A 16,146-nucleotide genomic window follows, 5' to 3' on the forward strand; every position below is an offset into this window, starting at 1 on the left:
ATACTTTAATTTCACTGCCTGTTGGTCTAACTACTAGAGAGCCTGCAAATGAAATGAAGTTATAACCAGAGTTGTTCTCTATATATTAGAAATTTGTTTAATTTGAGTTATGTGGCACATCCATCCATCCATCCATCCTCTTCCGCTTATCCGAGGTCGGGTCGCAGGGGCAGCAGCTTGAGCAGAGATGCCCAGACTTCCCTCTCCCCGGCCACTTCTTCTAGATCTTCCGGGAGAATCCCAAGGTGTTCCCAGGCCAGCCTAGAGACATAGTCTCTCCAGCGTGTCCTGGGTCTTCCCCGGGGCCTCCTCCCGGTTAGACGTGCCCGGAACACCTCACCAGGGAGGCGTCCAGGAGGCTTCCTGATCAGATGCCCAAGCCACCTCATCTGACTCCTCTCGATGTGGAGGAGCAGCGGCTCTACTCTGAGCCCCTCCCGGATGACTGAGATTCTCACCCTATCTTTAAGGGAGAGCCCAGATACCCTGCGGAGGAAACTCATTTCAGCCGCTTGTATTCGCGATCTCTATGTGGCACATGTCTTAAAATATTTAAAGAGGTAGTGAGATGTCTGCACATTCCTAAAAGTAACTTGTAAGCCTTCAGATATACAGCTTTTGTTGATCTTCAGTGCATAATCGTGGCTATTAATTCTCTACTTGTGCAAGGTGTATCTAACTATTTGTTCCCTTTCAAAGTATTAATATATTTCATTGTTCTGTCAAATATCACCCTTCTGAAAATCTATTTTTATAAAATGCTAAATTTAATTTGTCTGTCTGACAATTACTCAAGAATTCATGGGGCTAGAACCTTGATCTTGTTCTTAAACAAAAGGGTATGACCTGTTCTGTTATGGAAATTTAAAAAAAATTAAATGGTGGTGATAACCTGTGACAGGTGAGCATCTGTTTATGACAAAGCGATACAAAAACCAACTAATAACCACCACAATGGCAGAAATGAAAAGAAAAGCATCAACATCTGCTGAATGTCAAGCAAATCTCAGAGGGTGATTACATGATGAAGAATGAAAAAGAATATGAAGAAAGACACTGCAGATGAGCAGCAGGCAAACATGATGGCTCATAGGCATTCAAGACAAAGTCCACAATACAGAATGCAAGAACTGCATATACAAATGCAAGGTGACAATGGAGAAGAAGGTCAAGTAAACAAAAATTCCAACTATACACAAGCATCGTTTTTACATTCTTAGATCAATGTTTCTTTGAAGACCATTACTTAGAAGAGTTACGTCAGCAGTGTAATCCTTATGAAGTTTTATTTTTAAAGAGAGGAAACAACAGAGTAAGTTGCTGAAACAGAAAAGTTTGGCTAGCACTATATGAGCCACCAGAAGTAATAAAATACACGACAGCTACTAACAACCTTCTAGAGATAATGGAAGAAGCAACTATTTAGAAAATGTAAGAAGTATCAACAGCTCCTTGTCTTTAATTTGGTTTTTATTTGGATTTTATTCTTGATCTGTGTGTTTCACTGGTAAATTATAAAAATGTAACATTTGCTAAATCTCTTTTTCACTTTTTTTGATAGTTCATTAATTTTTAAATTTTTCTAAATCACTTATTCCATCCATCCATCCATTATCCAACCTGCTATATCCTAACTACAGGGTCACGGGGGTCTGCTGGAGCCAATCCCAGCCAACACAGGGAGCAAGGCAGGAAACAAACCCCGGGCAGGGCACCAGCCAACTGCAGGGCACGCACACACACACACACACACACACCAAGCACACACTAGGGACAATTTAGAATCATCAATGCACCTAACCTGCATGTCTTTTGACTGTGGGAGGAAACCGGAGTACCCGGCGGAAACCAAACGCAGACACTGGGAGAACATGCATACTCCACGCACTACCCACTGCCCCACCGGGCCGCCCCTCACTTATTCCATTAAACTGTAATTTTGTTAAAATGTCACAGCATCGCAGGGCACAAGTAGAAGCCAATCCATTAGCAGGTATGCTCACACACACACACTCATACAGAATAAAGAAATTAGTCAATGTAACCTCTAATATTAGGGAGGAAACTGAGAAAGTCCAAGAAGTCCCTCACTGACATGAGAAGAATGGATAAACTCCTCGAAGACATTGACCGAGTCAGAAGTAGAGCCAAGGACTCTAGAGGTGTAAGGTAACAACGCTGATGCCTGCACCATTCAAAACTTAATTAAAGCATCAAGAATTTCATGGGGAAAAGTAGATAAGCCCTGTTTCATCTCCTCACCATAAGGGCTTGTTGAGAACCTGCACTGATACAGCACATTTCCACATCCACCACATGATAAACCACCTCAGGATCCCAAATAAGACCCTGAACACAGCCATACAATGGGTGACAGCACCACACTAGTTCGAATGGAGTGGAACCATGTGAGTTTTTGTTTTACAGTAGCTGGAGTGCCAATTCTGGCACCAACCCCTGAGTTTTTTCCTGTGTGGAACGAGCCCTGGACACAGACAGGTAGACATTGTATTAAGCACCATCACACATTTATTTTACAACTAATATTTACAATAATAAGTGCACACAACCCACAAACTCTCCCAAAGTCCAGGCCTGTCTCACTCTGCCTCTCTTCAGGTCTGCCTCCACTCCTCTCCTCTGAGCTCTGTCCTGCTACACTCCTGACTTCAGCCATCGAATGGAGGGAGGCGGCCCCTTTTATAAGCACCTGGATGTGCTCCAGGTGCCTCCCAACAATCTTCCGCTGGCACTCCCCAGTGTGGTGGAAGTGCCGGCTGCGTACCCAAAAGCACTCCTGGTGTCCATGGTCTTCTTCCCCCAGCACTTCCGGGTGTGGCAGAAGTGCTGAGGGCCAGGGCTCCAAAGGCATCGGGGCGCCCCCTGGCGGTGACCACGGTTTCCTACAGGGTTGAGTTTCAAAGCTCTGTACATGTGGTCCCCAAAGCCACCAGGGCGGTCGCCCCCTCGTGGTCTGAAGGAGGCGTAAGCCCTCCTCCGGTCCTCTTGGGCGTCCCTGCTGGGTACCACCCCCAGTCGCGTGCCACACCTGCAAATTGGAAGACCATCGTGCAAGGTTAATGCCATACCCAGGACTGAGTAATTACGGTTAAGGGTCTTGCTCACCAGGGGCATGGAATTTTCACATTCTCTGCATGATTCACTGGTTTTCTCCCATTTCCTTAACATAAGCTTGTTGGATTACTTATTAATCCCAAATTTCTCCATTATGAGTGCATGTTGATATGTCATAAGTGTGCCTTGTGATGGGTTATCATCCTGTTCAAGAAAAAATTACTAAAATTAACTCTGTAATGAAATTATTGTTCAGACTGAAGTTCTTTTAATATGAAATCAGATATTTATATACTTCAGTCCCCTAAACAACATAGGATTTTATTTTAAAAACTGGTGTTCAGCTCAATTATTTATAGATCATGCTACCATGCTTAATTAATTTAACCAATTCCTTTCCTTTACCTGCTTCTTAAAATGAGGTCTGCTAAGGTTTATATGTGAAATGTTGGCCCATTGCTCTTAAGCATTCAAAATAAAAGCAGGGAAATTGTTTGCTATACCTTCTGTACCTACTGCTGTGTAAATATTCAGAATTGATATATTTATTCTGTATTGTAATTGAGTGTTTATCTGTGCAATGCACTTGTATCTTTTGATTTAATCTCTTTATTTGTTTGGTGGAGTACTCTAGAATAATGCCCCTCAGAAATAGTACAATAAAAAGCTAGACTGCTTAAAGATGGTTTGAAGAACAGACATTATATGTTATGACCTCACTCTTTAGCCTTCAGTCCAAAGCTTGCTTCTTCTTCCTTAAGCTACATGAATTAGTGTGGCTCAGTTTCTACCCAACAGTTTGAAAATGCTTTCTGTTCAGGCTGACCTCGTACTTGGTGATACCTGAATTCAAGTGGGATGTGGTGTTTGGATCACTTCTTCTGGGTTACTGTGAAAATTGTGCCCTGAAAGCTGGCAAACATCAAGTGGCAAAGGTTGATTTTGTCTAGCCCACTACATAATTTAATAGAGGTAACACTAGCCAGAAGCTAGTCCTTCAAATCCCTAAGAGTGAACAGAATGCATGCAATGGTACTATTAATCATGCCTGTGTAAAAAGAAGGACAATACTTGGTGACAGTAAGCCATGTCATTGTGCTGGATGCTCCAGGGGTGCTTTAAATGATGGAACCCAGGAAACACTGATGGAGATAAAGCCTGAAAGGTAGGATGCAATGTTGCTCTGAGACATTACAGGTCAATTGATTCAACAAACACTAAGGGAATGGGACCCTTTTCAAAAATAGTGAGGTTATAGGGAGGTTAAAGACCAGGCTGACATAGGTGCAGAGCAAAAGTCCAGGCTGGGAGAACAGGGTCCAGGTTGGCAGGGTACAATATTCTGTAGTGAAACAGGGTGATTTTTATTTGCACAGTTGATTTTAGGGGATTACTTATTTACAGGGATCACTAGCTCTAACGTGCCATCCTTCCTCTAAAGGTAAGGCTACCTATGGACCCAGAAATGATCCTGGGGCTTGACAGAGAGTGACAGCAGGGAGAGATTGAAAGTTGCCTCCAGCCCACAAGGTCAACGACATTTAAATAAAATGCCTCAGATGGCGACAGGCAATGGAAAAAGAGAGAAAAAGAAAGAGAGAGATGGGAAGATGAGAGCTAAGCAAAACAGTACTTCTGGTTCTTTGAAGCAGGCAAGTGGATGAGCCATCTAATCTGATAGACAGGGGACTCTGGGAGGCCGAAGGGATTTGTTTTTTGGTTTCTTGGTGTTCTCTGTTTATTCATTCTTCTCTAGTGTTTAGTTATTTATTTAATGAAAAATATTCAAGTTTCGTCATCCTTGATGTCATTCATACTGCCATCACTGAGCCATAACTTAACATTTCTGGTAACAGTTTAGAATGAAGTTACAGTACCTATGAGCATTTTTTTAGGTCAAAAGCTGTTGTGTAAGAGGATGTTAATAACCAAGCAGCCATGACACTTTAAAACAGAGGCACCTGTTAATTATTTTCTGTTACATATTACAGGTGTAACAAAGGCTTAGCTTGTTTTACGGTCAAGCAAGAGCTCCTGTTTAATGTGCTACTTTTTGTCTTCATTGTCTTCTTTTCATTATTGTTCTCGGTTTTTCTTTATTTTTATAACGGATAATAATTATGATGCAGTGTGTGTGAGAATATGTTCTGTCGTGCTTATTTTTAACTTGTCCATCACAGTTAAGGGTCCCTCCACCCTCGCCCTATAAAGGCTGCTTGGAACTGAAGTCCGGTACGGTTCATTTGAATGTGCTCTGGTCTTTGGTGGTGCTGTATTTTATTTTCTTTGATTTGATCACTGTTTTTTTAACATATTTTGATCTGCTCCTTAGGATTATTCTTGTGGATTTTGTATTTGAAGTTGTTTGCTTTGCCTCCTATTTTGCTCTTTTTGAATATTTTAATATTTTTCCTCATTCTTGTGAATAAATCGCCTTTTCATAATGATTCTTTGTGGGACGTGTCTCTGTAAACTGGAATTTTATGGTTCTACGCTTTGTGAAGCATGTTTTTTTGCGATTTTCAAGAATATTTTGAACTTCAGAACCCAAAGATTTATTTGGCCTGGTTTAGGCCCAAGTCAGCCTATAGAGTGGGGGTCAGGCTGCCTTGGAGTGTTGCCTTTTCTTTTGGATCAATTTTGGAGGCGTCACGCATTTCCATTTGTATACTGCTGCAATCAAAACAGCTTGTTTCACATAGCAATTTAGGACTAATGGGTGCACTGTACCAAGCACTTATAGCCTCTTTTATAAAGATTTACCATATTGTCAAGACTTCTGATAAGGCTCTTGTCTTTCTTTTTGTAATTCTATTTAACTTTTCCTGTCCTTCTTCTCTCCACCCCATTTTTTTGTAATATCAGCTTCCACAATGCCCATTACTAGTGATCACTTGATGAACAAGGTTTTGAAGAGCAAATTGTAAGGAAAAAAGGAAGGAAGGAATAAAGGTTATTAGATAATTTTGGAAAAGAAAAAAAAATCTGCAGAGATGTGTGAAGGATTTTGATACCAATGACCTGCTGAAATACATTAGACCAAATATACTGTATCTGTATTGAGGATAGAGCACCCTTCTGGCATTTCTCCATACTAGGAAAAATGCCAAAGCAAGTGATTTATCATAAAGATGCATTTATTTTATCTAATAAAGGACACAAGGGAGGGATAAATAAATAGAGATAGCACAAAGAACAAAGGAAAAGGCAACTGAAAGAAAGCCTGCAGTCCCTGTGGTCCTTCTGTGGACTTTGCCCCTTTAAAATAGAAGGGGTGGTTCAGGAACTTGCCACAATTCCCAAGTGTCACACCAATCTCTTCTCAATACATATTTCTTTCATGATCCTGAACTCCTCTTCCTCCAGTTCTGCTCCTGATTCTGCTCTTGTGGAAACTCAAATGAGAGGTTGATTTTAAGCCATATCTGAGCTCACAGTAGATTAGAACTCCTCCTTGCAGACTGTGAATTCCTTGTAATGCTCAGGCCACTATAGCCTTTCAAAAAGCATGCCTGTCTCAAACACTGTTTTACTCCTCTCAATCATTGTCACAGTTATATGATACCACTTATTAATAGTATAGTAACTGGTCCCTTGTCACGCGTCCCTATTGTTAGTCTTAAAAAGGCAACATGAAGAGATGCTGAAATAGAAGAGAATGACAATATAACTAGCATATCAAGTTTAAAAGATAGATTTTGGGGTAGAGGGCCAACCCTCCTGAAGAAACTGAACACCCATCAAAATAATTAGATTATTTGTTGACACATGCTATAATTTATAGTACATTACTGATACTGTAAGTCACTAGTGGAGTTGAATTGTCTCACTTTGTTTAGAAACTGCAGACCACCCACCTTTGAAAAATGTATGCCAGGTAAAAAATTCTGAAACATATAATTGGATGATTATTTTTTGGACCAGGTGTGTCTAACAAAAAAAATGTGTGGAAGGGGAGCAATTTTTAGGAGACTATAGAACTTTCAGGGGACTTTGGTGACTTGGGATGTGTGAAATAAGGACAAATGCTTCACTTCAGCACCTTACTACATAGATTTGAAATCCTTTCTGTGAGACATTCTCCTCTTTGTTCTCTTTCTCACTCTTCTTCTTATGACCTTGGACTCCAATACTCATCTGTGAGCCTTCACCTTCAATTCTCCTTCTGAATCCAGACTCAGTAATATCACTGGTGTCAAGCAGAATTAAAATCCTTCTTAGGGCCACTTCTGCCTAGACCCAGATTCACTCCCAGAGTTTGAGATGTCTCTTCTCTGGCTAGAAGGATACAAGGTTTGACTTTCTTCTAGTAGTCCCTAATATTGCAAAACTCTAGAGCTGTCATAGCCATTGAATGGTTAGGTCTCCACAGAATCTTCTCAGCTGCCCATTACCACCTGCTAGTCTTCCTTGACCTGTCCCCTAAATGTGGAACCCTGTCTCATCTTCTTCAGCATGGGATTCTGTGTTGCTCAATGTCAGCCAAAAGGTCTTTTGCATCTTTAACCAACTCCCTGGAGCTTCCCTTCATCTGTCTAAGGAGACAATCTTTTGTGTCACCTGCCCTAAATTATTCTGCAGTGATCTCCACAGACTTTTCTCCAAATGTTTTTTCTCTAGGTCTGTTTTGCAGAAATGCCTTGGAAGTTTTCCTTCCAAGGAATCATACATGACAGAATCTTTTATATTATATGGTTTCTGCTTTCCTACATTGGCCTGACATGTTGCTGTCTTGTGTTGTCTTAGATCTCTCTCTCTTTCTCTTGCTAAGCTTTCTTTCTATCATTTGCCTCCTACAGGGGTGCCCTTTCCCCTGACAATCTATTGTACCCTTCAGACATTTCTCTATATTGCACAAGTCTATGATCATGTCCATTTTAACTTTTACTGAGGTTGCATAATTACATCCATAAGGTAACAGAGTGGATAAAAAGTCAATTCTAATAATTATTTTATTAAATTAATTGATGTTTGATTTGTAGTAGGATGTTGTTTAAAGTTTATTGTCATGTGCACAGTAAGGAAACACATATCCCTGTACAATGAAATTCTTTCTTTGCTATCCACACCAAATGTCAATGGTTAAAAAACCAACGTATAAAGATAAACATAAACAATAAGCAGTAATAGATAACAAGTAACAGAGGCAGCATAAAGTATAAAAACAGAATAGAAGTATAAAGTGTAATGTGCATGTAGGTGTGTGATGGACAAGTCAAATTTAGTTGTGTGAGGTAGATAGAATGAGATGAACCATGGTTATAAACTCCAGTCAGTTATTTAGGAGTCTAATGGCCTTGGGAAAGAAAGAGTTCTTTAGCCTGGAAGTCCTACATTTCATACATCTATACCTCCTGCCTGAGGGTAGAAGTGAGAACAGTTCATGTTGGGGGTGGCTTCCCTTGGGGTCCCTGAGGATGTTGTGATGTGTTAGCCATAATGGATGCAATGAGACTCCAGGTAAAATGACACCCTTTATAGGCTAACTGAACAAATTACAATATGCAAGCTTACAAGGCAGCTTAGGCCTCTTCTTTAGACCTGAGCTGCCTTGATAGCTTGCATATTCTAATCTGTTCAGTTGGACAATAAAGGGTGTAATTTTGCCTGACTTCTTATTGATGTTTCATTGGATGACATGCCATTCATATATAGTAGCAGCACTGCAACTACGGCAGTTATAAAACTGAACACAGCACGTGTTTCTTCCCACATTTAAATATAGTTATAAACATAGCCATAAACTTTGACAATGCCCTGAATGACTGTGTCACATTGACATACTCAGCCATATTTACGAAGAGTAAAGAGATCATCTCACACCTCTTGTGTAGTCAGATAATACGTTTAATTTTGTAATGCAGGAAGTGTCAGCTGAAGGATGGATTTAGCCTAAGAGAGCTGCTTGCACAGAAGTAAATCAATTGTAATTTTAGATGCCTTACATACAATTTGATTAAGCATTTAATTTTAATTAAATGATTTTGTAGATTCAAAATCATCTTTTCTGAAGTTTGTTTTTACATCTTTATTGTTAAGCCTAAAACTAAGTAAACATTAAACATTGCAATGCATGTAGCATGAAATCTTTGAATCTGGCAGAGATTTGCTTAATCGTGTTAGACCTAAAGCTGCCAGTTTAGTCAGAGCTTCTGCGTCACAGCTCACAGCTCACAGATCTGAATCTAGGCTGGCTTTTTATGGTTCTGTAAATGCTTCCTGCTGTTTTCGTTTCTGTCCATACAGTTGATAAGCAGTTAAGCAGACTGATGAATGAAGCTTTCTTTTGTAGTCTTGTAAAGCTACACCCCAGATGAAAATCCCTTTCAGGAATTAAGCAATTAATTCTGTGTTGTGCCTACAGTCTTGCTTTTTCAAAATTATCATTCATATAGAGGGTGGCATGATGATAAAGTGGTTTACACTGCTGCTTTAGGGCTCCAGGGACATTGAATTTGAATCTGGCCTTATCACAAACAAAAAAAAAATTCCTATCAGAACATAACACTTTACTTAAACTAATTATACAAAGACGTGCAATACATTATAAACTGTGAGAAAAGGTAAGTCACTTAAAGCCAGCCTTTGATTGAACCTCAATTTGATGAAATAACAGAAATGAAGGGGAAATGTGGGGCATGAGCAGAAAAAGCAAAGTCAAACACATTATTAAATGTGGATAAGTATAGAGAATATTACTTTTTAAGTTTAGTAAAAGAAAACTATTTCATTTTTTACTTTTATTTTTACTAACAGAACTAAAATAATGTTAATATTAACTTAAAATGTACCAACTGTACCATTATTGAAACTCAAGGTAACTATCATACAAAGTAAAGGATGCAGGACAAATTTGCAAAAAAGAAAGGAATGAATTAAAAAATCACAAATAACCAAGAAGTAATTCTATCAGAATGGGTTCTGCATGTTTTCTTTTGATCAATGTGGTGTCACACACGCGTGATTAGGGGACAGTCAACAGGCCTGACGGAGCGCAAAAGAACAAAAGATGGGGATATAGCGCAAAGTACTAATGCCTTTCTCCCTTTCTTACCAGAAAAACAGAGGACTAAGTACCAGGTCTTTCGGAAGTCCACCAGCGCCACGAGAAAGACCTCGCTTCCGGGATAGCACGCAACTGGTGACGCATCTGTCCTACACCACAGACTTCACCTCTGGTCCCACATTGATGACCTCATTTCCAGACCCTGATAATGACATCATCTCCTTCACCAATTCTACACGTTGCACATTTCCTCCATCTATTTATTTCCTGACACTACCACATAAAAACCCCCTGAAGATTGTTTTGGTTGTCTCTTGAACGTTTACGCATCTTTTGACCATAGTACCAGTTGTCATTGACTACTTGGAGCCACGAACATTATACGGGGAATTCCCCCAACCCTTAATCTGTTCTTTGTGTCCCTTATTTCTTCACAGTGGGTTTTTTCTCCAGGCATTCCAGTTTACCTTAGACATCCCCAACACATGCAGTGATCTAGCAGCTCTAAAATAGCCCGACATGGGAAAGTTCTAATGGGCAGTAAGAAGAATTAAGAATCAAAGGGTCTCAGTGGCTTATGTTTTAAATGTATAAATGTGAAGACATATATGCCATTTTATATATTTACATTTATATGCATAGATTTAGTTTACATTTAAATTCACACATAAATGTATGTAGCCAGGACTAAAAAATATGTAACTATTACTTAATGCAGGCACTACCCAAGAATCATATTTAAGCTGTAAAATATGGTTCTGTTCAAATGTGAACGTCAAGATGCAAAATCCAAAAAAAAATAAAAACAATGTCAACCACAAGATCTTTAGATAATCCGAAGTTTTTTAAAAAGGGATGTATTGGTTTATAGGCTTCTACATCATTTGATTAATTTTTGTAAACAATATGTAAATAAATGATAAACAGAGTTGCCACCTTACCCTCCTACAGTCTGTCTTGTTAGAATTTGTAAGGCTATCAAGACTTCATATGTGGCTGAAGATATTATCTATCTATCTATCTATCTATCTATCTATCTATCTATCTATCTATCTATCTATCTATCTATCTATCTATCTATCTATCTATCTATCTATCTATCTATCTATCTATCTATCTATCTATCTATCTATCTATCTATCTACTGTATCTGTCTGTCACAGTAAATTGGTCTTTATTATAACAAACACCAACAACACAACTCAAATAAGCACAAACAATTACAAAAACAAAGAAAACTTCCAATGTGGCTAAAGGTAGTAGTAGTCACATTGAGACAGTGTATTGCCATAATGTAAAGAAGCCTCAGTGGCATTTCTTGACGTTCTGTTGAATAATTCATTGGATAAAAGTACTCAGAACTAGTGTGTCAAAGAGAGGATGTACAGAAAGACTGTACAAATGTACAGAGGATTGTTCAGAATGGCCATCAATTTTGTCCTCATTCAGTGTGTCCTATAACTGAGCTTTCCTTTTTATTTAGCTTGTTCATTTGGTGGGTCTTTCTTGAAGTGATGTTACCTGCCCATCATACCACAGTGTAGAAAATCATAGTGGCCTTCACAGAGCTGTAGAAGGTGTGAAGAATATCACTACTCACATTAAAGGAGTGTAATTTAATAAGAAAAAAGAGCCTTCTCTGCATTTTGTTATAAAAAATCTGTCATCGACACATAACAAATGCACCTCATGTTCTCTTTTTCTCTTGTTCACTTAAGGTTCTTTTTTCCGATAACATGCTCCTTTCTGGTTCTTTAATTACTGTTTATTAATTAATTGAAAATTGAAAAGTGTTGTTTGTCTCTTCCAACATTGGTTATCAGATGTGTTTGTGTATGTAGAGATCAGACAGTTAGGCAGTAAGATAAAAGCTCCTGTTTTTTTAAAGACCATGTGCCTTCTGTAAAACAGAGGAGTTTGGATTGTGCCGGAGTCTGGACTGCAGTCAGGTCCAAAGCTGCTTGTTGTCTTGTGATCGATGTATGTGAATTATGTGATGTGATACTTGATGGGTCCACAGCTCGATAAATCAACTCTTTTGCCTTCTTACTTTACACTTTCTCTGTTTTTCTCTTTAAAAATAACTGTTTACAAATTGTGTTTCACAATCATTTTCTTCTTACAGCTAAAATAAATAAGGTGAGGTCAGAAAGACAAGTGCTGGCTACTGGCTCCCACCATAATGTACTTTTCTGCTGCTCTGAATGTGTAAGTGCATCAAAAAACCGAGAATCACAAAAAAGCCATGCAATATGAAGAGTGGATGGTTAAAAACATTTCTTAAAAGTGACACAAAGACTGGATACTGCAGTAGCAAATGATATGAACCATCTGTAAACTATTTATTTTTTTCTTCTAATATTATAATCTTTTTTACGTAGTTTATGGGTATGTGGAATAGACTAAGCAGCTGAATTACTGAAGTACTGTACATATCATGTCATTATCTCTCTATTATAAAAAAAAAATCCTAGAGAAAGACTAGGGATACGAGACGTGATCTTCACGTGAAGATCATGGAAGACACTTAAAAGACCCACAAGACGAAAGCGATTGGCCACGGAGCATCTCGCGGGGACCTTAAACATGAGACTTTGTGCCAAGAGATTGACCCAGGACCATCTCGCGGGGACGTAGAACATGAGATTCTTGCAAGACACGTCCTACAAACAATATCAAATAAGACAACGGTCAGCAAAACACTCGGTTGTGTCAAGGCTTTGACCACACACAGATCCAGGGCTCTCAGCGCATATAAAGCGTATAAGGACAATACATTATAGATAAAATGTCGATGACTAAGTGAAGAAGAAAGAGCAGCGTGGAGAAAAGACACTCAAAAGCGTTGGAGAGAAAAAAATGCAAAAAAGAAAAAGAATAATTGAGGTGCAAATTCAGAAAATAAGGAAAGTAATAATCAGCCCGGAACAAGTGGAACTGAAAAAAAAGCATGTCCAATCGGGCTCAGAATTAAAAGAAAAAGAGTGAAAGACAAAGTAGAACTTCATAAAGACATTCAAAAACGTTGGCGCAATACACATGTAGAGAAAGGTAAAGAATATGAAAGCAGTAAAATTCGAAAGTATTGTAGCGTCCCTTCTAAGTTGAAGCCTTTTTTTTTGAGTGACTGCTAGGTTCGATTGAGGGAGGGTGGAGTACAGCACGGAAGACTGACAGCGATGTATTGATTGATGTGGTAAGGGGGGGGGGGGGGGTCGGGATGGGAGGAGGGGTTGGAGAGGATGCTGGAAGGTTGTGTTTGGGGTTACGAAGTCGGCGTTCTTTTTCTTGATTGTCCAAGTAAAACTTTTGTGAGACTTTACTACATCTGTCTGTTTTTTTTTTTTTACTTCTTCTCTTTTGGAGCCAGACGCAGGCGAAGGTTGCTACAGTATCAAAAAAAGATAGTAAAGATTGCATTAGCATAAACAAAAGGAAATTATTAATCGAAAAAAGGGAAAATAATCATCACGGACCAGGTGTAAGTGAAAAAACAGCAGGACAAAGCGAGGTCAGAAATAAAAAGACAAAGAGTATAAAACAAAGTAAAACGTCATAAAGAGGTTAAAAAACAAGTGGGCCAAACACATGCAGAGCAGGTTAGAGATAATGAAAACAGTGTAATTCAAAAGACTCAAAAAAACGTAGGCACGAAACACATGCAGAGCAAGATACAGAATATGAAATCAGAAAAAATGAAAGTGTCAAAATAAAGAAAGTAAACATTGCATTAGTGCAAACAAAGAGAAATTACTACTCAGAGAAATAACAAAAAGGCAAATAGAGATTGAATATATGGACATAGGGGATATGTCTGAAGTATGTAAATATTGTTAAGGCTTTGAGGTTTAAGTCAGAGAATTTCAAAAACAGGGTTTACCTCACATGCATTTATTGGTTACTTAGCAAAAAAAATTATTAACTGCTGATGATGTAGATTGTTTTGTCTGTGCTGTAATTCCAAATATAGAAACCTATCCTGAATTATGGTACAAAGTCATTAAACACATGTCTCACGGACCTCATTTAAAAGATTCAGCATGTTGGGACTCTAAAGATTCCAAATATTGTTTTAAAAGAAGTTCTGAAATAAAAGTGAAACTAATGAAATAGCAACAATTCAAAGAAAAAAAAAATCTTAAAAGTGTGTATCTGGAAAACCAAACATGGGGGTTGGCGAGCGAAGCGAGCAGGGGGTGAGCCCCCTAGTTTTACAAAATAATAGATAGTTGGGTTATTTACAGATTAGCTGGCCAGGAATGCTGGTGTACAGTCGGTAAAATGAATGGTATCCTTTGATTTGTATGGTTGTCTGTTTGAATATAAAAATATACTGTTTGAATACAAACAACTTAATCTATAATTCATCTTAATCAAAGACAATATGTCTTACTTTACCAGTTAGTAGGCTGTTTTTTATAGAATAGCTTTTACACACAGATTCCAAGAAATGGCAGTCAGATCTCAACAAGCAATATCAGTGGCTTTATTTGTCTTACCTTTGTCCTAGTACTAAAGGACTCTGATTGCAATGTCCTTCTCATATTGTTCAGCACAAAAAGATTACTAAGATTTGCACAGGTGATCTGCTCCAATGTTTAAACTGACCAAATTAAATGCTATGCTTTTGTTTGGACTGATATGTTAAACTAAGTAATTTCTAGTAGGCATCTGACTGATAAATAATAATCAACTATTTATAGGAAGAAATGCAGAGAAAAGCCAAGCAAAATGACACCTTTTATTGGCTAACTAAAAAGATTACAATATGCAAGCTTTCGAGGCAACTCAGGCCCCTTCTTCGAGTAAGATGTAATACAGAGACTGGAGTTCCCTATGTTTATATACACACTCTAGGACAAGAAACAACATTGGTAAATCTTTAAATGAGAAATTTTAAATGTAAAAAATTAATAGATTCATTCAGGCTAGGGTTAATTTAACAAGAGAGAAAAGAACAATGTATGGTCAAGATCTCTGGATAAGATAACTGGCATCAAGTATAAAAAGATAACTTCAAAAGACTTTATTGGACAGTTATCTTATCCAGAGATCATGACAATACATTGTTCTTTTCTCTCTTGTTAAATTAACCCTATTTGATGCCAGTTATCTTATCCAGAGATCTTGACAATACATTGTTCTTTTCTCTCTTGTTAAATTAACCCTAGCCTGAATGAATCTATTAATTTTTTGCATTTAAAATTTCTCATTTAAAGATTTACCGATGTTGTTTCTTGTCCTAGAGTGTGTATATAAACATAGGAAACTTCAGTTTCTGTATTACATCTTGCCTGAAGAAGGGGCCTGAGTTGCCTCAAAAGCTTGCATATTGTAATCTTTTTAGTTAGCCAATAAAAGGTGTCATTTTGCTTGGCTTTTCTCTACATTCATAATGGCTAACACGGTACAACACCCTAGTACTATAGAAAGAATTGTGAAAAGCAAAGGTGACTTGACATAAAACATATTAACTTTAATAAAAGAAAGTTACCTTTATTACAAATAAGCTTACATTTGTTTTTATTAAACACCAGCGTGACATTGCAATGATTAGCACTGCCTTACAGCTGCAGGTGACTGAGTGTGACTTCCACTTCTTTCCAATTCTCTGTGGCTTTTCTTCTGGCACTCCAGTTTTCTTTCCAAACCCAATAAACTATATTAGAGGTTAATGAACAAGTCTAAATTGGCCTGCATTTTGTGTTCAACTGTCCTGTGAGGGTCTGCTGCCTAATAGGGGATGGTTTCTGACTTACAAATAATGCTGATGGGGTACAATTATGGGATTGCTCAGTAAATGAATGGATGAATATTAAACAACAAAGCACTTGAGATGTATCAATCCTTTGTTAATGTTAAACCCACATGTCATCTCTTCATTTTTATATGTGCCATTCCTGTGTTTTCACTCTATTTAATATATAATAAAATGACTCTTTTCTGATTGTTGTATTGGTGCTAACTCAGCTGTGCTCAGTGTTTTTAGCATTGACAATTTGATGAATACAATTTCATGGTGCTATTTTTATACTTGATGCCAGGTTATTTTCTTTCTGTCCTCA

The sequence above is a fragment of the Erpetoichthys calabaricus genome, chromosome 12, assembly GCF_900747795.2.
Source record: "Erpetoichthys calabaricus chromosome 12, fErpCal1.3, whole genome shotgun sequence".
Lineage (NCBI taxonomy): Eukaryota > Metazoa > Chordata > Cladistia > Polypteriformes > Polypteridae > Erpetoichthys > Erpetoichthys calabaricus.